At 39.0% G+C, this 25023-nt stretch overlaps 1 protein-coding gene across 1 annotated transcript in view; it reads left to right on the top strand.

Annotated features, from left to right (window-relative positions):
- The first annotated feature begins 1259 nt into the window (after positions 1-1259).
- EHBP1 (EH domain binding protein 1) overlaps positions 1260-25023 on the top strand; it is a 491557-nt gene continuing 467793 nt past the window's right edge. The window contains exon 1 of the mRNA XM_029231704.1: positions 1260-1338. The gene's annotated coding sequence lies outside the window, so the exon portion shown is untranslated. The remainder of the gene's footprint in view (positions 1339-25023) is intronic.

The following is a 25023-nucleotide window of genomic DNA, read 5'->3' as shown; positions in this document are numbered from 1 at the left end:
TCTCTTGTGTTTCCCAGTTAGAGAAGTTCCTTTAGCATTTGTTGTAGAGTTGGTTTGGTGGTGCTGAATTCTCTTAGCTTTTGCTTCTCTGTAAAGCTTTTCATTTCTCCATCAAAGCTGAATGAGATCCTTGCTGGGTGGAGTAATCTTGGTTGTACGTTCTTCCCTTTCATCACTTTAAGTATATCATGCCACTCCCTTCTGGCTTGTAGAATTTCTGCTGAGAAATCAGCTGTTAACCTTATGGGGGTTCCCTTGTATGTTATTTGTCGTTTTTCCCTTGCTGCTTTCAGTAATTTTTCTTTGTCTATAATTTTTTCCAATTTGATTACTGTGTGTCTCAGCATGTTTCTCCTTGGGTTTATCCTGTATGGGACTCTCTGCGCTTCCTGGACTTGGGTGGCTATTTCCTTTCCCATGTTAGGGAAGTTTTTGACTATAATCTCTGCAAATATTTTCTTGGGCCCTTTCTCTCTCTCTTCTCCTTCTGGGACCCCTATAATGCAAATGTTGTTGCATTTAATGTTGTCCCAGAGGTCTCTTAGGCTGTCTTCATTTATTTTCATTCTTTTCTCTTTATTCTATTCAGTGGCAGTGAATTCCACCATTCTGTCTTCCAGGTCACTTGTCTGTTCTTCTGCCTTAGTTATTCTGCTATTGATTCCCTCTAGTGTACTTTTCACTTCAGTTACTGTGTTGTTCATCTCTGATTGTTTGTTCTTTAATTCTTCTAGGTCTTTTTAAAACATTTCTTGCCTCTTCTCGATCTTTGCCTCCATTCTTTTCTGAGGTCCTGGATCATCTTCACTGTCATTATTCTGAATTCTTTTTCTGGAAAGTTGCATATCTCCACTTCATTTAGTTGTTTTTCTGGGGTTTTATCTTGTTCCTTCATCTGGTACATAGCCCTCTGCCTTTTCATCTTGTCTATCTTTCTGTGAATGTGGTTTTTGATCCATAGGCTGCAGGAGTGTAGTTATTCTTGCTTCTGCTGTCTGCCCTCTGGTGGATGAGGCCGTCTAAGAGGCTTGTGTAAGTTTCCTGATGGGAGGGACTGGTGGTGGATAGAGCTGACTATTGCTCTGCTGGGCAGAGCTCAGTAAAACTTTAATCGGCTTGACCGCTGATGGGTGGGGCTGTGTTCCCTCCCTGTTGGTTGTTTGGCCTGAGGCAACCCAACACTGGAGCCTACCTGGGCTCTTTGGTGAGGCTAATGACAGACTCTGGGAGGGCTCACACCAAGGAGTACTTCCTAGAACTTCTGCTGCCAGTGTCCTTGTCCCCACATTGAGCCACAGCCACCCCCCGCCTCTGCAGGGGACCCTCCAACACTAGCAGGTAGGTCTGGTTCAGTCTCCCCTGGGGTCACTGCTCCTCCCCCTGGGTCCCAATGCGCCCACTACTTTGTGTGCGCTGTCTAAGAGTGGAGTCTCTGTTTCCCCCAGTCCTGTCGAAGTCCTGCAATCAAATCCCACTAGGCCTCAAAGTCTGATTTTCTAGGAATTCCTCCTCCCGTTGCTGGACTCCCAGGTTGGGAAGCCTGACGTGGGGCTCAGAACCTTTAGTCCAGTGGGTGAACTTCTGTGGTATAAGTGTTCTCCAGTCTGTGAGTCACCCACCCAGCAGTTATGGGACTTGATTTTACTGTGATTGCACCCCTCCTACCGTCTCATTGTGGCTTCTCCTTTGTCTTTGGATATGGGGTATCTTTTCTGGTGAGTTCCAGTGTCTTCCTGTCGATGACTGTCCAGCAGCTAGTTGTGATTCTGGTGTTCTCACAAGAGGGAGTGAGAGCATGTCCTTCTACTCCTCCATCTTGGTTCCTCCCCTCCACTAAATATTGATACATCTTACCCCCCCTTTCTTGTTTTATTTATTTATTTATTTTTGGCTGCTCTGGGTCTTCATTGCTGCACACGGGCTTTCTCTAGTTGCGGCAGGCAGGGACTACTCTTCATTGGTGTGCATGGGCTTCTCGTTGCGGTGGCTTCTCGTTGTGGTGGCTTCTCGTTGTGGAACATGGGCTCTAAGCATGCGGACTTCAGTAGTTGCAGCACGTGGGCCCCAGAGTGCGTGGGCTTCAGTATTTGTGCACAGGCTCAGTAGTTGAGGTTTGCGGGCTCTAGAGCTCAGGCTCAGTAGTTGTGGGGTGCAGGTTCAGTAGTTGCAGCTCGCGGGCTCTAGGGCACAGGCTCAGTAGTCGTGGCGTGCGGGCTTAGTGCCCCACAGCATGTGGGATCTTCCCAGACCAGTGATTGAGCCCACGTCCCCTGCATTGGCAGGTGGATTCTTAACCACTGGACCACAGTGGAAGTCCATCTCTTGCTTGTTTTAAACTGTGGTTTTGTGCTTTTAACAAATAGTATACTTTGTCTTCAATAATGTACTATACGTTGCTTAGTCAAGTTCAGTTTTGATCCCCAATCACATCAAAATTGTAAGGGCAGAAATCTTATAAATGGACAATTTAGTATTAAAATGATGGGTGTACACATAGGTAAAAGAGTTCAAAAAAATTCAAATGATTTATTATATTTATATAGATAAATAACACAACTCTCCAAATTTTCTTGAAGGTAAATTTGCTTTGCAAAATAGAAAATCATTGCAATTTTTTCCTATATCCCTTTCCTTTTCCTATTATATTTTTAGCTAATACAGAATTGTTCTTTTTTTTTTTTTTCCAACACATGCTGTGAAGATTAACAGAACTTCCAGGTGGTTGGAGACAAGTGTAATAGTATGTCAACAGGGATGTTCCCTGGGCCCTGGCTGAGTTCTAATGCTGTGCACGTAAGGAGATGAGCTCACATATTCTAAGTTCAGGGACCACCTGTGGTTAGGCCAGCCCACCTATAGTTAGGCCAAGAAATGTCAATACAGGGAAACAGCCCAAACACCAAACATCCCCTACCCCATCCCATCCCTACTCCCTGAAGTGTAAGGAAAGGGTGAGTAGAGATAAGGTTAGCTTTTTGTGAAGTAGAATATTCATAAGGTTACTCTATTCCCTCTCTTCACCCCATTCTCACTGTAATAAAGGAGATGGAGGCACTTCTTCCTCTTAAAGTCTAGAGAAGAGCATTCAAGAGAATTGCTTATAAAGTTTAGAGATGCCCAACCTTCCCCCTCTCCTAGGTTGGAGACTGGTGATTGTCTCACCTCTGATCTCTCCTGGACTGGCAGAGTGCTCAAGTGTTCTAGGACAAGGAGAAGGGGCAGTAGAGAGATGATCTAGATGAAGGAAGGGACACCACAGTCGCCCACATTGCCCCCTCCAAGAGAGGCTGCTCACTGGACCCTGTGTGGAGGAGGTCAAGTAGATGCAAGATATGCCTCAAGGAATTGAGCAGCAGGGAGGCACCCCAAGGACCTTCAACAATGAAGGAGCCAGAACTTGGATTCTCTCCAGTTTAGAGAGCGTTGAAAATCTGACAGGGTTAACTAGAGAAGCAGCAGCATCCAAAAGAGAGGGAATTACCATCTTCCTACTGGGGAGCCACATAAGATAGCCACTTCTTCATTTCTCCTCTTGCCCTGACATTAGAAGTGAAGCACTGGAAAGAAGGAGAGGGAAGGATGTACAGAACAGAGCGCTCCTGCCCTCAACCCTCTCTGCCCCCCGCTCCCCCCCACTCCCTGCCACATACTCCAAGCCACTAGCAACAGACTTGTCTGCCTTTCTCTGGAGGGAAGGGAGGAAAAATAGTTTTAATTCAGTTTGAAGCTTAGTAGAAAATGAACAGAATTGAACCTTACTTGCCAGAATGAGATGATCCTAATAACTTGAAGAGGTGGATAAATAGAATCGAGCCAAGGTGTGATGAAGAGAGTTGACACCCAGCAAGAAAATGGCAGGGGCAGAGCACAATTTTGGGGGGAGATTATTGGAAAAATAAAGCCATTTCATATTTATAACCCAATGAATTGCGAGTCCTCAAGGAAGTAGTTACAAAGTCAGATAGAGTTCTAATTTTTACAGGGGAGTGGGATGATCGATTCTGAACAACACAGACTGGTGAGAGTGATATAAATCCAGGTAAATTAAAGTGGTTTTATTCTTTTCTCTCCTTTTTTTTTTTTTTCGGTACGCGGGCCTCTCACTGTTGTGGCCTCTCCCATTGCGGAGCACAGGCTCCGGACACACAGGCTCAGCGGCCATGGCTCACGGGCCCAGCCGCTCTGCGGCATGTGGAATCTTCCCGGACGGGGGCACAAACCCGCGTCCCCTTCATCGGCAGGTGGACTCTCAACCACTGCACCACCAGGGAAGCCCTATTCTTTTCTCTTAATTGAAGTATAACATGCGTACAAAAAAGTATACACATCATAAGTGTAGAGCTCCATGAATTTTGACTAAGTGTACCCATCTGTGTAACCGGCACCAGATCAGGAAATAGAATGCTACCAACAGCCAGAAACACCCCCATGTATCCCCTTTCAGTCATTAACCTCCTCCTCCTCCTCCTCCTCAAGTCACTGCTATCTTGATTTCTATATGTGTAAGTTAATTTTGCCTGATTTTATTTTTACATAAATGAAATCCTATATTATGTACCTTTTGTGTTTACTTCTTTCATTCAGCATCACATTTGTGAGATTCATCCACGTTGTTGTGTGTAGAAGTAAATGGAAATCGTCCATTTTCATTGCTGTGTAATATTTTGCTGTTTGAATACACCATGAATTTTATTCATCCAAATGGTAATGTACTTTGGGTTTTTTTCCCCCAGTTTGGGGCTATTACAAAGAGTGCTCCTGGACTTACTTGCTAATATTTTATCTAGGACTTTCACATCTATGTTCCTGAGAGAGATTAACCTGTAATTTTTCTTTCTTGTGATATTCTTGCCAGCTTTTGGTGTTACAGTTATACTGACCTCATACAATAGTTGGAAATATTCCTTCTTTTTCTGTTTTCTGGAAGATTTTCTGTAATATTCATGTTTTTCCTATTGTGTTTTGAAAAATTCACCAAAGAAGCCATCTGTGACTAAAGTTTTCTTTGTGGGAAGGTTTAAAATTATAAATTTAATTTAAAAAATTTTGGGGGGCTTCCCTGGTTGCACAGTGGTTAAGAATCCGCCAGCTAATGCAGGGGACATGGGTTCGATTCCTGGCCCGGGAAGATCCCACATGCCACGGAGCAACTAAGCCCGTGTGCCACAGCTACTGAGCCTGTGCTCTAGAGCCCGTGCTCTGCAACAAGAGAAGCCATGACAATGAGAAGCCTGCGTACCGCAATGAAGAGTAGCCCCGCTTGCCTCAACTAGAGAAAGCCTGCACACAGCAACGAAGACCCAACACAGCCAAAAATAAAAACAAATAAATAAAAAAATTTATTAAAAAAAATTAAAAGATAAAGAAATAAATTTTTAATTGAAATATAGTTGATTTACAAGGTGTTAATTTCTACTGTACCGCAAAGTGATTAAGTTATATATATGGGGCTTCCCTGGTGGCGCAGTGGTTGAGAGTCCGCCTGCCAACGCAAGGGACACGGGTTCGTGCCCCGGTCGGAAGATCCCACACGCTGCGGAGCGGCTGGGCCCGTGAGCCATGGCCGCTGAGCCTGCGCGTCCGGAGCCTGTGCTCCGCAACGGGAGACGCCACAACAGTGAGAGGCCCGCGTACCGCAAAAAAAAAAAAAAAAAGTTATATATATGTATATATGTGTATGTAATGGAAAAGAATACAAAGGATGTATATATATGTATATACCTATATACATACATATACATACACATATATACATTCTTTGTATTCTTTTCCATTATGGTTCATCATAGGATATTGAATATAATTCCCTGTGCTATACAGCAGGTCCTTGTTGTTTATACATTCTATAATATAATAGTTTGTATCTGCTAACCCCAAATTCCCACTCCATCCCTTTCCCACGATGAATTTAATTTTTTAATAGATAGAACTACTTATATTTGCTATTTCCTTTTTGTCCACTCTGTTAAGTTGTATATATCTAGCAATCTGTCCATTTCATTGGCATGCAGTTGTTTATAATTTCCTCTTATTATTATATCCTTTATAAAAATTGAGTTGTAATTGACATGCAACATTATATTAGTTTCAGGTATGTAACATAATGATTTAATATTGGTGTATATTGCAAAATGATCGCCACAATAAGTCCAGTTAACATCCATCACCACACATAGTTACAAAATTTTTTTCTTGTGATGAGAACTTTTAAGATTTACTCTTTTAGCAGCTTTCAAATATCCAATACAGTATCATTAACTATAGTCACCATGCTGTACATTATATCCCCATGACTTATTCATTTTATAACTGAAAATTTGTACCTTTTGATTCCCTTCCCCCTTTTCACCCTTCCCCCCCTACCCCCTTGCCTCAGGTAACCACCAATCTGTTCTTTATATCCATAAGCTTGTTTTTATCTTTTTCTCTCTGACTTATTTCACTTAGCATAATGCTGTCAAGGTCCATCCCTGTTTTCACAAATGGCAAGATTTCATTCTTTTTTTATGTCTGAGTAATATTCCATTGTGTGTATATATCACATCTTCTTATTCATTCATCCATCAGTGGACACTTAGGTTGTTTTCACACCTTGGCTATTGTAAATAATGCTGCAATAAACATGGGGATGCATATATCTTTTTGAATAGTGTTTTTATTTTCTTGGATAAATACATAGAAGTGGAATTGCTGGATCAGATGATAGCTCTATTTTTAATTTTTTGAGGAACCTCCATACTGGTTTCCATAGTGGCTGCACCAATTTACATTCCCACCAGCAGTGCCCAAGTGTTTCCTTTTCTCCACATCCTTACCAACACCTGTTATTTCTTGTCTGTTTGATAATAGCTATTCTGACAGGTGTGAGCTGTATATTCTTAATGCTGACAGGATCTATACTGATATCTCTCCTTTTCTTCTTGGTATTGGTTATTTGTACCTTCTTTGTTTTTTCTTGATCAGTGTTGACAGGGGGTTTGCAACTGTTTAGTCTTTTCAAAGAACCAATATTTGGCATTTGGTTTTCTCCATATTTGTCTTCTGTTTCTTAATTTCTTTTCTAATCTTTATCATTTCCTTCTACTTTCTGTGGCTTTCACTTTCTTTGAATATGATTTTTTAGATAGATATGTAGATCATTGGTTTTCAGGTTCTCTTATTTTTAATAGGTACATTAGAAGTTATAAAATTTCCCTTAAGTTTGGCTTTTACTAAACTACAAATTTTGATATGTAGTATTTTTCTTACCATTTTGTTGAAAATATGTTCTAATTTCCATTGAGATCTCTTCTTTGACCCATTGGATATTTAGAAGTATATTGTTTTTATTTCCAAACACTAGGGAACTTCTAGTTACCTTTTTGTAATTGATTTCTGGCTTTATTCCATCGTAGTCAAAGAGTTTAGTATTATTCTAATCCTTTAATATTTGTTGAGACTTGCTCTATTGCCCAGCATATGGTCAATTTTAATAAATGTCTAGGTACACTTGACAAGACAATGTTTCCTTCAGTTGTTGGATGCAATGTTTGGATGGTTAGTTTATGTGTCAGCCTGACTGCACATCACTTAGGTGATACCCAGATAGCTGGTAACACATTAATTCTAGGTATGTCTGTGAGGGTGTTCCTGGAAGAGATTAGCATTTGATTCAGTAGGCTGAGAGCAGAAACCCCCCTCACCGATCCACTGGGGCCTGAATGGAACAAAAAGGGGAAGGAAGGGTGAATTCACTCTCTCTGTTCTTGGGCTGGAACATCCATCTTTTTGTCCTCAGACATCAGAGCTCCTGGTTTTCAAGCCTTCAGGCTGAGACTGAATTGTACCACTGGCTCTCCTGATTCTGCAGCTTACAGATAGCAGATTGTGGGACTTCTCTACCTCCATAACTCTTAGTGAGCCAATTCCTATTAAAAAAAAATACAAACATACATACATATATAGGTGTATACACGCACACAAGTTGAACAACACGGGGGTTAGGGGTACAGACTCCCCACAAAGTCAAAAATCCACATATAACTTACAGTTCGCCTTTCTTGTATGCGGTTCCTCAGAATCCCTCATTCCGCATCCTCAGATTTAACAAACCTCGGATGGTGTGACACTGTAATATTTACCACTGAAAAAAATCCACATGTAAGTGGACCCATGAACTTCAAGCCTGCATTGTTCAAGGGTAAACTCTATCTATCTATCTATCTATCTATCATCTACCTTTCTTTCTATTAGTTCTGTTTCTCTAGAGAACCCTGACTAATGAAAGTGTTCTATTTAAGTCAGTTAGGTCATGTTTGTTAAATGTTAGTTAAATCTTCTATATTTTGATTTTTTTGTCTGTTTGCTCTATCAGTCACTGAGGAAGGTATGTTAAAAACCTTCATTCTGATTGCGAATTTGTCCATTTCTCCTTTTAGTTCTGTTAATATTCTTTATGATATTTTGAAACTATGTTATTAGGAACTTAGAAATTTAGAATTGTCATGCCTTCCTGGTGAGTTGATCTTTCTATCATTATGAAATGTCTTTTGTAACTCTGGAAATGCTTTTGCTTTACCACATAATTTTCTATTTCTCTCACTTTTTCTGTGTTCCCTTTTATCTCCTTTCTTGCTTTCTTTGGATTTATTTTAAATTGTGTTATAGCTCCCTCTACTAGCTTGTTAGGTATGCATTCTTTATTACTTCTTTTGTGGTTACCCTAGAGAAAAATGCAGCCTTGAATCTAATACAAATGAATACTTTACCACCTCCCAGACAATGTAAGGACTTTAGAACACTCTACTTGCCCCTATCCTGCCTTTTGCCTTAATGTTGTTACATATTTTAATTCTACATACAATTGAAACCCCACAATATGTTATTATTATTGTTTTATGTTAATATTCATTTAGATTTACCCAGGCTTTTACTCTATTGCTCTTTATTCCTTCTTGCACTTCTATGCTTCTCTCTGGGATTATATTCCCTCTTTCTTTCAGTATCAGTTTTCTAGCAATAAATCCTCTCAGATTTTGTTGGTCTGGAATGTCTTTATTTTGCTTTCATTTTTGAAGGATATTTCACTGGGTGTAGAATTGTAGGTTGGCAGAATCTTTAAAGATGACAGACATACCATTGCCACTTTTTCCATTATTTCTGATGATAAGGCAACCATTAGTCTTATTCTTGTTCTTTTGTAGATATTGTACCTTTTTCTCTGGCTACTTTGAAGATTTTACTTTGTCTTTGATTTTCAGTGTTTGACTATGATGTGTTTAGATATGAATTTCTAATTTTTAAAAATTCACATCTCAAGGTTTATAGCTCTTCTTGTGGCTGATATATTTTGGAATTTTAAAAAATTATTGGGTGTTATTTATTCAAATATTGCTTCTTCCCATTTTCTCTTTTTTTTTTTCTCCCCATGCTTTGGTCTATGAATATATATATAAGGAAAATTTGTGATTATTAGACAGAGTATGTTTATTATGAGCATACCATGTCATTCTAACCTCATTTTCTTCTTTGTCAGAATTAGCAAATTAGTAGTATCAGGCACATCAGTCACAGTGCCTACCATAACAGTGTTTAACTTCTAGATGAAAATGACTTACCCATAGCCTCCTGCTCGGGGAAGCAGAGTTGGGCTACTCTTTGCACAGTGGTAGCTAATCAGATTAGCTCTCTCCATGACTTGTAGTGGGACAATGTAGAAGAAACTGGTTAGTCAATTTCAAAAGAAGAGCAAAGCAGATCTTGAAACAGAAGCCAGTACTTGAGGGAGGCACCATGTAGGTCATAAAAGAGAGAATAGAAAGAGCATGTTTACTCCAGAACTGCCTTGATTCTTGGGATTTATTTAGTTTTAGGTACTGGATGTGTAATCTTACAAAAACGCTAATTTCTTTATTTCTCTTTTTTTTGGATTACTCATTTTTTATTTTTATTTTTTTTACACCTTTATTGGAGTATAATTGCTTTACAGTGTTGTGTTAGTTTCTGCTGTACAACAAAGTGAATCAGCTATATGTATACATATATCCCCATATCCCCTCCCTCTTGAGCCTCCCTCCCACCCTCCCTATCCCACCCCTCTAGGTTGTCACAAAGCATTGAGCTGATCTACCTGTGCTATGCAGCAGCTTCCCACTAGCCATCCATTTTACATTTAAAAACCCTAATTTCTTAAGGTGACCTAAATGAGTCTGTCTTCATTGCAATCAAGGGACTAATGTACTAGGGAAATGCGGCTGAATGTGTATCTGAGCTTCAGCAAAGTACTTCATTAAGATATGTAATACCTTGTCTTAAGACAAGATTGAGAAATTTTCACTAAATGTTGAGTGTAAATCAGTGAATTAGAAACTTATTAAGTGGTCATACCCAAAGGACACTAATTAAAAAATTGCTTCAGTCTGGAGGGAGGTTGTTTTTTGATCTAGTTTTTATTTTTGCTTTTGCTTTTGTTTTTACTATAAAGTTCTTCCCTTGACCTTGTTCTAGTCAACATTTTTATCACCCCTTTTGCTGAGGACATGCTTATCAAATTTACTGAGGAAAAACACATTGTTTAGCAGGATCCTTCAAGCTGGAACAATGGCTAAGTCCAAAAAGATAATATTAAATTTTTTTTATTTCAAAAATAATACTTGGGAGCTTGAGGCTTTTTAGGGCATGAGCCACCTCGTCTCCTTGCATCGCCTTGCAATAAACCTTTCTCTGCTCCAAAAAAATAATAATAATAAATGTCAATTGCCAAATACTGAGAAAATTATTCTTTTTTTACAGTCTATTTTTTTGTGAAAAATATAATTAGGATAACAATTTAATACGATTTTCTAAACATTTTAACACTTTGAAATCATAAACATTTCCAAATCATTATTATTTTTCAATATTATTTTAATATAACATAATTTATTTAATCAATCTCCTCTCAAAACATGCTGTAATACTGTTTTCTAAACTTTTTTCTTTTGTTTCAAAATCAAACGGTTTTCAAATCATTAAATAATATTTTCTCAATTGCACGACTGTACTGTTATTTATGCAATTAGAGTATGTTGCCCCCTTTTTGTCTTTAAGATTACCATGAATATTCCTATGGCATTATTTTTAGAAAAATGTTACAGTTATTTCTTTCTGATAAACTCCTAGCAATGTATGAGAATCTTGGCTTGTTTCTCTGTTGCTTCACCATTGAATATTATGATTTTCAAAATTCCTGCCATTTTATAAGCACAAATTAGAGTCTTGCTTTATTTTGCATTTCTTTGAATACTAGTGAAGCTGAACATTGTTTCATGCATATATTGACTATTTGCATTTCTTGTTTTGGAGCATCTATGTTCATGTCTTTCATTCATTTTTTAACTAGAGTGTATATCTTAACGTTTCTTAAGGGCTTTTATATATTATGCACATTAATCCTTTCTTGAAATACATATTGCAAATATTTCTTCCAAGTTTGTCATTTTTCTTTTGCTTATGAAGTTTATTTTTCTGACAAAAAGATTTTCACCTTTAAGAAGTTAAATCTATAATCATTTAATTTTTTTGATTTTTAATTTTTTTATTTTTGGCTGCGTTGAGTCTTTGTTGCTGTGCGCAGGCTTTTCTCTACTTGAGGCGAGTGGGGGCCACTCTTCGTTGCGGTGCGCGGGCTTCTCATTGCGGTGGCTTCTCTTGTTCTGGAGCATGGGCTCTAGGTGCACAGGCTTCAGTAGTTGCAGCACGCAGGCTCAGTCGTTGTGGTACGTGGGCCCTAGAGTACGCAGGCTTCAGTAGTTGTGGCGCATGGGCTCAGTAGTTGCAGTGCGCGGGCTTTAGGGCGCGCGTGCTTCAGTAGTTGTGGCACATGGGCTTAGTTGCTCTGCGACACGTGGGATCTTCCTGGACCAGGGATTGAACCCATATCCCCTGCACTGGCAGGTGGATTCTTAACCACTGCACCACCAGGGAAGTTCCCGTTTAATTGTTTTTAATTGTTCTTGCCTTTCATATCCTACTCAGAAAGAGATCCTTATATTATATAACTGTTTACCTATATCTTCTATCATATAATATTTAATATGAATAGAGTGAAGACCAGCTCTTGGGTTCAGAATACCAATTACATAACCTCTGGTTGGGGGAGCTTTGAGGTTGCCAGCATCAGTGTGCTTTGGCTGCCAAAAATCTCTTGGGATCTTGGACTTCATTAGTAAAAGCTTAAGGTCCAGAATCAGGAAAGCTATAGTTCTGTAACACTGCCAAAACTTCAGAGTATGTTTGATTTAAATGTGGTTGAGATTATTTTATTGGCTAATATTTTAACAGTTGTCGGGGAATCTGTGTAATCAAAAACACTTCCTCATCCTCAAGGTAAGGCAAACAGTTTTCACAGAAAACAAGGTAAAAAAGTACAGCTTCAATAGTTTGTTTTTCTTTCAGACTGTCAGATACAGACATCACAGGCATTAACCTCTATTAAAACTCAGAAACCTCCATGCTTCTTTTTTTTGGGGGGTGGGGTACGCGGGCCTCTCACTGTTGTGGCCTCTCCCATTGCGGAGCACAGGCTCCGGACGCACAGGCCCAGCGGCCATGGCTCACCGGCCCAGCCGCTCCGCAGCATGTGGGATCTTCGAACCCGTGTCTCCTGTATCGGCAGGCGGACTCCCAACCACTGCGCCACCAGGGAAGCCCTCTCCATGCTTCTTTTAACCGCACCTCAATTTCCAAAACATTAGTACATGTTCTGACAAAATTTGCTTGACATAGTGAGGCTTCCTTTTAAAATCAAGGAGACAGCGATACCTACTACTGCCTCTTCCACTCCCCACATTTTATTTACACTAAACCAGGCAAGAAAAAGAAAAAAGGAGAAGAAGAAAGAAAGAAACAAAAGGTGTAAGGATTGGAAAAGGAGAAACAAAATTGTCATTATTTAGAATCAGAATTTCATATGCTTTTAACTTCTTAGTCCTCACCTGGACTATTTCATTAGCTGTATGTATCACATTTTAAGACTACTGTGTGGACATAAACCAAAAGAGATTTGTAGGGAAATAATCATGGTGGTGACAAGGAGGGGACTTTGAAAACATGGCATATGAGGAAAATATTTGAAAATATTTTACACGGGGAAAAGACTCACAGGAGGGAAAAAAAAGAGCCAAATTATCTTGTTTTAAGCTACTTAAAGAAAAAAATTGTTATGTGTAACAGTGATTTTTTTTTTTTTCCTGAAAGGCCCAAGGAAGTGTAGTCAGGATCATTAAGGGGCAAGGGGAAGAGAGACTTAAGCTCTGGCAGAACTTTTAAGAGTTAGTGATTCAAAATTCTTAGAAGGATGCCTTAGGAGGTGAAAAGTACTTTGTCACTAGAGGTTTTCAACCAAAGGCTGAGTGACCATGTGGCAGGAATGCTGTAAGAATGAAAAAGCTCACATTTCTTGAGCATCCAATGTGTGCATGTACCGAGCCATGCACTATCTCATTTAATCATGGCAACCCAGTGAGGGATGTTCTATCGTATTCCCATTTAACAAATGCAACAGAAGCAGAGAGAATCTAAAGTCCTGCCTGGTATCACATAGAAGGTAAGTATGAACTGCCCAGGCAGTTTGTTTCCAGAGCCTCACCTCTGAATCAATGTACATTGTTTGCAAAGAGTGGTTGGCTTCCATAACCTTCAAGATTTCATCAAATCCTGAGATTGTATAATTGTGCAGAGGGGAAAGTCATGCCTTAAGGGATTTATATTAAAGATTAATTTTGTTGGCAGTGATGTTAGGTGGCTCCTGTTTTAGTATCTAATCTTTAAGTTATGAATAAAATCAAAGTCACTGAAAATCCACCCATCATTTCTAAATTAGAAAGCTGTTGGATATTCATATATCTACCAAGGTACAAGTAAGTTGGTAGACAATGGCTGGGATCCCAGACAGATGCTCTTGGGCTCTGGCAATAAGACTAAGCCTATAAATATCAAATGTAGTATGTCTTGCAAAACCAAATATCAGCAGTTTTGAAGTGTCATGGTGTTTTGTGTGTTTTGTGTGTGTGTTTTTTTTTTCTTCTAAGTAGATCCAGCAATTGATCTTGGGCTACTTTGATAGCACCTAAAACAAAATTGTTTTATTCAGCATTTTTGAGTGTTATATCGTGGAGTTATAGGTTATATCATACCACTCACAGAATGCTGTTTAAAATTTGCAGCTAGGTACATTCTTCAATATCTATATATAACTTCTTAAAATATAGAAACCAGATCAAATATATATAGAAATAATGTGTGTGCAAGAGATAAATACAGAGATTGGCCATTTGCCATTGTTAATAGGAAGAAAGGCATGCACAATGAGAGTTTTAACAAATTACAAATGCCGAGAAGAAAATAATACGGCTGTGTTTGAAAAGATCATGCTATTTACTTGACAGGCTCTGCCAGGGCAAAGTTACAGCTGTGGCCCTGCTTTGCAGATCATTTAAACAGGCTTTTCTTTATGTCACTGACACTTTAGTCGCATCCACAGAGCTTTGCCATCAGTAAATAATAATTATTATGTGGGAGAAGATAGCCTATGAGCAGCCCCAGTGTTACCACCACAAATAAATCAATAGAAACACATGTTAGTTAAAATGGTTTTTGCTTATTTTTCCAATTTATTAACACCATCAGTCTTGTTAGAAGAAAAATAGATTATCATTTTAAAAAATTGTAAACAGTGATATGTGTGTGTTTGCATGTGTATATACAAAAAAAATCAGGATTGTCTTTTTAATGTGTTGTTTTCTGATCCTCTCAGTTTAAAATTTTTTCTGTATTCTTTATAGTTGCAGATTTCTCATACTATCATTTCCTATGTCTTGTTATCTTTGTATTCATCTACCTAAGGAAACATGGAGCGGTGGAGAGTGTCAGATGGTCTGGTTTTGAGCATCCTAGCTGTAACAGTTGAATTCTCTGAGATTCAGTTTCTCTATCTACAGTAATACCTACCCAACCATTGTTGTGCAGATGAAAAGAAATCATGAACACAGAGGTGTTCTGTAAACTATGAAGAATCATACCAAGGTCAGGTCCAAAGGTCCATTTCTCCCAGCTTAATCTTTGAAGGAGACTTAAAAGATCTATAAACTATCTTTCAAGTAACTAACATTGGAAATAAGCATGGAAATGAATACTGGTAGACTCAAGGGAGACATATTTCATGTAACTCTTTTCTATTTTTCCTTTTTTTAGCTTTCATGGAGAATTACAAGGGCTACTGATCATGTTTATTCTAGCGAAAATTCCTGTGGTTGTTATTCTAGCTGTTGTTCTAGGGATGTAAGAAACACTAGAAGCAAATTGTGGGTAGCTAAGAGAAAGGGACAACATGTGTGGGTGTGGTTGGGACTTAATCAACATTATTGAATTAATACATATGAATGTAACCAACACCCCCATGTTGCGTTAATTTTTAGAAATTTAAGGGGGAAATGGCTGGGCAATTGCTTTGAGGCTTCGTTTCTCAGAGCCAATAGGGTACTTCAGCACTACAGGAGTATGTGGGACAGCAAAACCCAGAGTGAATTTCTCACGCATTCTACTGCCTGAAGCCTTCCCGAAAGTCACACGAGGCATTAATTGGGGGGGGGGGGTTCTGTGGAAAACCGATCTTCTGACATTTTTCTAGAATGTGACTAGAATTTCAAATTGCTTTGTTTATAACAAGTTAGCTGGGTTTTTCTTTCTTCCTTTTGTCCTTAAATAAAAGAAACGCTGATCCTTTAAAAGCTTGGGGAGGGGCAAACTTTTTTAACAGTCTGTCACTGAGGTGGAAAACTGTTTCAGATCTGAATGGTACAGTGGTGTTTTGTGCTTTCATTTGTCTGTAAGAATTTTTCAAGCCTGAAAACTCCAAGGTGAGAGATGTCATTCCCGAGTGGCAGACAGTGGGCTCTGCCAAAGGCCAGGGAGAAAGACCAGGGGTGATGTACAGGGATGGAAGGGACCAGGGAGGAGGCTGGAGAAAGAATGGCTCCTTTCCTAGTCACGGGTGGATTGTTCACTGGGTGTTACTTTTCTATGGTGACCAAAATTCTTCTGAAACTCAGCAAGAAGAAGCCTGTGATTTTTAGGGAAAAGAAATGCTTCAAATTCTAGCTACACAGACCTGTATGAGCAACGCCTTAGTGCTGTTTGGTTTGTGTGGTTTTGTATATATTATACAGGTTTGGATTACAATAATTCCTCCCACTTGTATAAGGTTTTGCAGTTTTTGAAGCACTTTATGCTCTTAATCCTCACAATAAACACTGATAGAAGAGTACAGATGGTTCCTGACTCACAATTGCTTCACTTTAGACCCCTGCTGTTATGACCTTTATTATTGTAAATATGACTCTCCCAGTATTGGTCAAATCTCATGATGTGACTGCCTATGACTCTCCTCATAAGTGACAGGAGAAATGAAGCTGCGTTTATGTGAAGTGGTGCCAGAAGTAAAGAACAACTTTTGATTTGATGGATGCAGGTGTACATGAAGCAAATCCATAACATCTGAATTAGACAATGCTTTTGCAAAGGCGTTGTCCATTTATGTTGAAAAAGAGCTACCCCAAGACATCAAAGGGAGAAGTTTTTATTGCAAGCAAAAGTTGGGTGGATCACTTTTAGAAGATAGTTGGCAAAACACTAACTATTCAGGGAAGAAGCCATAAGAACCAGTAGAATAGCATCAGATAATTTATCCACAGAGCCTGCTAAAGATAACAGCTACTATGTGCTCTGGGTGTTTAATGATGCTGAAATCAGGCATGGAGATGGGAAGACGATGAGGAGGTGCAGGAGAAGGAGAAAAGGAAGAGAACATAGCAATAAGGAAAACTTTAACATTCAAAGAAATTTCACCACTGAATCTGCAATGATAGTTTTTAGACAGATGGCCCTAATTTTCATCACAGTTTGAAGGTCTTTAGAGCACTGAAGCATTTTCTTGCTTCAGGGAGATTTATCAGAAAAATAAAATTTCTTTAGTTAGAACTTCTTTGGACAGGCATTTTTAAGAAGCCTCAACCAGGTGATAAAAAAGAATTCTCTAAGAGCATCTGAAACTTTGACTTTTTCTTGACAAACTTAGAAAATCATTGTAAAATCATGTATTCGTCTTTCCATGATTGATTTTGGTATTTTAGAGTATTAAAATGTATCTTCAGGAACACTATCTTCACAGATATTAAATGTTTAACTTACAGAAGCTCAGTTTACGACCAATATCCAGGAATAAATCAAATCATAAATACCAATTATATGAGTCTCAGTTTATAAACGAGGAACAGACCACAAAGCAGCAAATGACTTGCTGGCTTCCCCTAAAAAAGGCAGATGAGGTCACATAATGCCACATCACTAGACTAAGGTTTAATGATGCTTCCCTTTCTCTCCGCTACTTGAGGAACACATATTTTTCACTCACTGTCAAGCAAATACCCATGTAACATCTGAGGGATTACAATCTTAATATGGTAACATCAAGTAAACTAGTTGATGGACATATATATTTTTTATCAAGTACTATCAATGGTTAAATTCAACTAAAATTTATCAGATAAAGACAATTTAGTGCAAAAGAAATATGCAGCCATGTTTTGGAATTATCCACCTGTATCATCTTTGAAACAGGCAGGGAACCATGTTGTTATTTCAGTGGAAGACAAGTCCCTCCCTCAGAATGAATTGAACTACCTACCTGGAATTCATCCTTTTCTTTCTTTTTAGAAACTCATTATCTTTGTTGTTCCTCACTCTCCCCTACCTTCAACGTTTTTTCTGTGCCAATCTTCTTATGAACTAAACAGGCCCAAGTATCTCCCATCTTAACACACACACACACACACACACACACACACACACACCCCTACTTCATTCAACCAGATATCTTCTCATCTTTCTCCTCCCCTTAAAACCAAACTTCCTAAAAGAGTTTCCTATATTTACTCTGTTCATATTCTCACTTCTCCCCAAAACACTCAATTCTTTGTTTCCTAGCTTCAGCCTCATCATGCTTTTAGAGTTGTTTTCTCACCAAGTCACAAATGAACTCTATTTGCTAAATCTAATGGCTACTTATCTATACTTTTGTTGACTTCTCAATAGCATTTAACACTACCAATCACTCCCTCTTTCTTGAAGTTTCCTTTTCCCTGGGCCTCCATGTCTGCTAACTCTCTTGGTTCTTTTCCTGCCTCTCTGGTCATCTCTTTGTCAGTCTCCTGTCTCTTTCTTCTGCCAGTGCCTAAAATGTTACTGTCCCTCAGGTTTCCCTCATAAGCTCCTTTCTTTTCTCACTGGATGATTTAATCTACTTCTTTGTTTTCAGCCTTTACTGGAAAGAAAGCACAACTTTATGCTTCTACCCCAAATTTCTTCTTCTGAAGGTCTGAAGTAAGTCTTCACTTTGAAGTCCTCCAGAAATTTATCTCAGTTTGGACCTCCCTCCCTCAAACAGAGCCTAGGACAAGGGCTTAGATGCATGAAGTTTATTTGGAAAGACAGTTCCAGGAAGCAGGAGTGAGGGAGCAAGAATAGTAAAACAGAGAAGGAGGAAAAGTCCATAAAGGATACATTGCTGAGCTGTAATCATTATGGGCATAGACTGACCATCACTGTCTATGAGACTCAGAATTCTCTCTCTGAATGAGGGAGCCTGGGATATCGTCCATCAGCTCCCAGCACCCATTAGATGCAGACTGCCCCCAGGAAATGGTAACTTGAGGCACTTCCAGGCTGCATCTTTGCCAGGTTGAATGAATTTCCCCAGCTCTGGAGAAAGCTGTGTGGCAGAAAAGCATAAGTAGGAAACTCAGAGTACAGGGACTTGTTCCCCACAGCTGCATGGAAATCAGAGATGAGCCAATGGGGTAGAAAGCAGGGCACAAAAAGCCTTGCTCCACAACATTCTAAAACTAAACTCACCCCCCGATGGCTGACCCTCTTTCGGTCTCTCTTTCTTAGGGACTGGCTCCATCAGCCTCTCAGCAGCTCAAACCAGTCACCCGAGCAGCATCTTTGACTTTCTTCTTCATAATGTCCTGTATATTTTCCAGATCCATCTGATTGTGCTCACGCACACTGCCCTGCTGTAGCTTAGCTATTTGTAAGCTCTCACTTGGCTTTTTGCAGCAACCTCCTAATTGATATTTTTGCCATATTTACATATGTTACCCTTGCTGCAACCAGAATAATCTTTTAAAACATTCATTAGATTATGTCACTCACATGCTTAAAACTCTTCAGTGGCTCTCCTTTACTCTTAGGATAAAGACCCAAGTTCTGGACTTCCCTGGTAGTGCAGTGGTTGAGAGTCCACCTGCCGATGCAGGGGACACGGGTTCGTGTCCTCCTGGTCTGGGAGGATCCCACATGCCGCGGAGCGGCTGGGCCCGTGGGCCATGGCCGCTGGGCCTGCGCGTCCGGAGCCTGTGCTCCGCAACGGGAGAGGCCACAACAGTGAGAGGCCCGCGTACCGCAAAAAAAAAAAAAAAAAAAAAAGAAATGCAAGTGGGAACCCGAGAAATAAACAAAAACCTAGAGAGTCTTTTGCCTTGAGGGCTTTTGCCAGATGAGTGAATGCATTGGTTAAGGTGTGCACAAAGTTAGAAGTCTAAGTATAGACCCATCCACCACTTCTTAAACCTGGATGCCCAAAAGACTACCCATTTTGTGAAAGGATGAACTACATATAAATCTACCGCATTTTCTCCACCCCCAGAAAATTGCAAGGAAAATTGCTGCCTTGAGGATGACTCTAAATGGAGGGAGAGAAAAAACAAAAAATTCCTTGAGGATTTGTAACACAGACAACACACAGGCTTGCAGCCCAAATCCACACTATACCTGGGAGTCCAAAAAACTCAAGTCAAGAATTAAGTTTAAAGTAAACCTCAATGTTTAGTTCCAAGACACCTAGCAGTAACAAATACAAATCTGTTCTGGGGGTACCCATCTTCAACACAGGCCTTAAAGAATTCCCATCAATAAGTTCTAAAGAAATATGAGCTTATGGTCAAAAATCACAAAATACAAAGGGAAATAATAAACCACGAACAAGGGCCAGCAGAAACAACAAACAACAGAATCGGACTACAAAGCATTAGCCATTGGAATTACCAGGCACAGCCTATAAAATGAGTATTTTACATGTATTTAAAGAAATGAGAGAAGGGATTGAAAATATACATAAAACATGACCCAGCAGATTTGAAAAAGACTCAAAAGAACTACTAGAACTTTAAAATGTAATATCTGAAATTAAAAACACAATGGATGGATTTAATACCAGAATAACCACAGCTAGAGAATGGATTAAGAAATATAGATCTGAAAAATTTTACATAATTTAGCCCAAAGAAATGGAAACATAAAAGAGTGGTTATAAGTCATGGAGATATTGTAAGAAATATAACAATTATCTAATCAGAATTCCAGGCAGACAGTAGAGGAAGGAATGAGTGAAAGCAATAATTGAAAGAATAAGGACTGAGAATTTCCAAGAAATGACAAACCACAGATTCAAAAAGCCCAACAATCCCAATAAGTGTAAATAAAAGGAAATTTACACTTAGGCACATTCCAGTAGAAATGCAGAATACCATAAACAAAGAGAAAAAATGTAAAAGCAGCCAAAGAAAGTAAAGACAGATTACTTTCAACAGGGCAACAATTAAACCTAACAACCACGGAAGCCAGTGTACTAAAAGAAAACTGTCAACCTAAATTTGTATATTATCTTTCAAGGACAATGGAAAAGATCATACGTCTTCAAACAAGCAAACAAAAACTGAGAGCTTGCCACCAATTAGACCCTCAAAAGGTAATTCTAAAGGCTGCTCTCATTTTCTTCCTGAAGAAAGTGAACACAGATGGAAGGTCAGAGATGAATAAAGGAGTGAGGAGCAAGGAAAGTGCTAAATACGTGTTTAATTGTAAATAAATATGGGCTAAAAAGAACAACAATAATAATAATCTCTTAAGAGATTTTCAAAAGCTAGCTAGAAATAAAATACACAGCCATGAATAGCAGGTAAATTGGGAGTGGAATGATCAAAGTTCAAGTATTCTGTCCTTTTTATTGTTTGGGAGAATGGTAACGATATTAAGCATCCAAGTTAAAATTTCCAGAATAACTACCAAAAGGGTGTATAACTTCTTAATTAAAAAGGAAAAAAAGGGGAAAGAGAAAAATATTCAATACAAAAGTGCATGAAAACAGAGAAAAAAGAAATATTGAAGGCTCAAGTCACATTAAAAAGCAGAAAATAAGATGGTAGAAATAAATTTAAATATTTCAGGAGTTAAAATAAGCAAAAATAGACTCAATGCCCAACATATTAGGCAAAGATTTACAGATGGTGTGTGTGCGTGTGTGTGTGTGTGCGTGCGTGTATACATACATATATGTTCTGTTTGAAAGAGTTCCACTATATTCTGTTTATCTGTCATGTTTAAAACATAAGGATTCAGAAAAATTGAGACTAGGAGTGTGATAAAATTATATCATGCAGACACTAACCACAAGAAAGTTGGTCTTGCTATATTAGTATCAGACAAAACAGTCCTTAAGACAGAAAACTCTAAAGACAACCATTTCATAAGGATAAAAGGTTCAGTTCTCCAGGAAAATTTAAGAGTTCTGTAAACTTGTAAGTAATTAGATCAAGCTGACAAAATCAGTAAGGAGATAGAAGATTATAACAACACAATTAATAAGCTGGCTCTGATTGAATAAGCATTGATAACACTGTATCTAACAACTACAGGATTCACATTCTTTTCAACCAACATGGAACATTTTTGAAAATTGATCACATGCTGAGTTATAAAGCAAATATCAACAATTTTCAAAAGTTTGAAATCATACAGATCACAGTTTATGACCATAATGCAATTAAGTTAGAAATCAGTAACAAAAGGATAACTAGAAAAAGCCCATATGTGGAAAATTAAGATATCCTCTTCTAAATAACCTGTGGCCCGAAGAGGAAATTATGATAGAAATTAGAAAATACTAGAATGTGTGGCAACAAAAGTACTATAAATCAGGATGTATTCAATGCAGATAAAGTAAGATCTAGTGAGAAATTACATCCTTAAATGCTTTTATTAGGAAACATGAAAAGTTAACAATGAACTAAGAAGTTAGAAAAACAATAATGAATAAAAATAAATAAAAGTGTGGAAATAATAAAGGTAACAGCAGAAATCAATGAAATAGAAAAAAATATAAAAGAAAATTAACAAGGCCCAAAATTCTTTCTTTGAAAAGCCTCTTACAGATAAATATTAGAACAAAAGAGATAACTACAGTTGAAGCAGATAATTAAATGATTAATAAGAAGGATTATTAACAACTTTAAGGCTATGAATTGGAAAATTTAGAGAAATGGGTAAATTCCTAGAAAAATATAACCTACCAAAACTTCTTCAAGAGGAAATAGAAAATAGTAGTCCAAAAAAATTTAAAGAAAATAAATCAGTTGTTTAAAATTGTCCCACAAAGTGAAAACCCAGACCAGATAAATTTTTTGTTGTTGTGATTGTTTTCCTTAAAAAAATTTTTTTTGGTAGTAATTTTCAATCATACAAAAAAAAGTAGAGAGAATCATAAAACAAACTCCTCCATACCCACCATTCAGCTTCAATGATTGTCTGCATTTGCCTTTCCTTTTCATTCAAACTCTTCCCTCTCCACTTAAAAAAAACCCTTTTTATTTTGAAATAATTTTAGACTTACTGAAGTGTTCCAAAAACAGTACCAAAATTCCCATATATCTTTCACCCAGCTTCCCCTGTTGTTAACATTATCAAACCTAAGTAAACTTTTTTTTTTTTTTGCGGTACACGGGCCTCTCTTTTTTATTTTCTCCTAATTGATCCATGGATTCAAGGAAGAAGCAAGAATATATACAAGTTTGTTCTATTTATGTGAGGTTCAAATAATGAAAAACCAAACTATCTTTTTTTTTTTTAAATAATACAAATATATGTGGTAAAACCGTAAAGAAAAAAAAGGAAAATTTTAGGATATTGTTTATCTCTGAGTATGGAGGGAGAGAGGTGTTATCAGAGAGGGGCTTACACGGAACTTTAAAAAATATAAGAGTTTCTTTTCATAAAGCAGGTACATGCTGTGCCTCCCTTAGGCTAGACATTCTGGGTCTCTGCCCTGGGCCCCAGCTTTGGAATGCCTTCCTTGGAATTTTGTAGGTCCCTCTCCAGTGCTTGAGAGGACTGAGATGTGCAGTGCCATCCTGCACCTGAGCCCAGACCTGATCCCACATGGGTCCCAGTGGAGGGAAGTGCTTTCCTCAAAGGTTTTTTTTTTTTTTTTGCGTTACGCGGGCCTCTCACTGCTGTGGCCTCTCCTGTTATGGAGCACAGGCTCCGGACGCGCAGGCTCAGCGGCCATGGCTCACGGGCCTAGCCGCTCCGCGGCAAGTGGGATCTTCCTGGACCGGAGCACGAACCCGTGTCCCCTGCATCGGCAGGTGGACTCTCAACTACTGCGCCACCAGGGAAGCCCCTCCTCAAAAGTTTTTAAGTCTTCCTCCAGTGACTAGTATCACTACAGCTGGCAATACTGGGCAAAGTAATGTCTGGGCAAAGTACCCCGCTTTAACCAGGACCCACATGGTCCCAGGTACTTATTTCTCTCAGGGGTCCATTTCTCCTTTAGGGCAATCTCTGACTCTTTATCACCTCACCCCATCTCCCCCACCACGTTGGCCATAATGCCCAGTGGAGCTTTTAGACTCATGCCTATGAAGTGGAGCCTGGGGTCTGGTGCCAGGGCCTGGCTTCAGGAGTGACCTGGTGACAGATTGCTCCCATTGCCAGCAAGATATTTCTTTTGCAGGGTGGCAGGGCCACTGGGATGGTGTGGACATGCTGGTTTGGGGAGATTCTCACTCATGTAGGACTAAGGACAAGGTCGGGGCTTTGGGGTACTGGTGACCCTGCATTGACTTGGGCTTGAGCAGCATGTATTGGCCATGCTCCGACTCTCACCCACGTGTGTTCCAACTGTGGAGTCACTCCCAGTGTAAGCACCCAAGGGCGGCAGGGTGGCAGTGGGCGTCTTGTTCTCTATGGCACACCCTCCTTCCCTCATCAGTGTCACCCCACCTCTACCACAGGCTCCCGGCCTTGTGTCAGACAGCCTGCAGGGGTGGCCTTGCTTGTCTCCTCCAGGGATTTTTAAAGGCCATTGCTCTGCAATACTAATGAATCTTTTTGATTGATGACAGTCATGCTGTCCCAGGGGGTCTTAAGCCTTTCCTGATCAGGGACTGACCTTAAGCTAATGGGATCCATCCTCTGGCTCCGCCCCTGGGTCCCTCACTTATCCTCCCTGCTGGTGAAGTGTTTGGAAGGCAGTGGTGCCTTCTCTCTCTCTCTTTTTTTTTAAAACTATTAGACTTTTTAATTGAAGTATAGTTGATTTACAATATTATGTTAGTTTCAGGTGTACAGCACAGTGATTCACTTATTTCCAGACTATTTTCCATTATAGGTTATTACAAGATATTGAATATAGTTCCCTTTATTTTTTTTGAGTTTTTAAATTTTATTTATTTTTTTTATACAGCAGGTTCTTATTATTAGTTATCTATTTTATACATATTGATGTATATATATATGGAATGCAGTGATTAGTCCTAATGGGTTTAAGAGAAGGAAAGATCAGAAGATATTTCTCTATGCCTTCACTATAAAATTTCTCTCAGTAAGTTTAACTTGACTAGAAAACAAATTACTGTTCACATTTTTTTGCATACTCTGGCCTCATGTTTGTGGTCATCATCATGGAAGCACAGGACAAACTTTGAGAGAGTGATTGGCATGATAGATGGTGCAGCCTCATGAGTAATGCTATAACCAGTATTAAAGACAGTAAATGGTATTAGGGAACGGCGGAAGTAAGAAATCTATATTGTTTAAATTCAGGCAGTTTCCAAAGAGCCATGGCATTGTGAGTAGTAATGGTGTTGCTACCTTTTTCCAGCTGTGGGA

The sequence above is a fragment of the Monodon monoceros genome, unplaced genomic scaffold (assembly GCF_005190385.1).
Source record: "Monodon monoceros isolate NGI ecotype Baffin Bay Population unplaced genomic scaffold, NGI_Narwhal_1 Super_Scaffold_19, whole genome shotgun sequence".
NCBI lineage: Eukaryota > Metazoa > Chordata > Mammalia > Artiodactyla > Monodontidae > Monodon > Monodon monoceros.
Note: the sequence above shows the minus strand (reverse complement) of the source record. Positions and strands in the feature narration are given on the sequence as shown.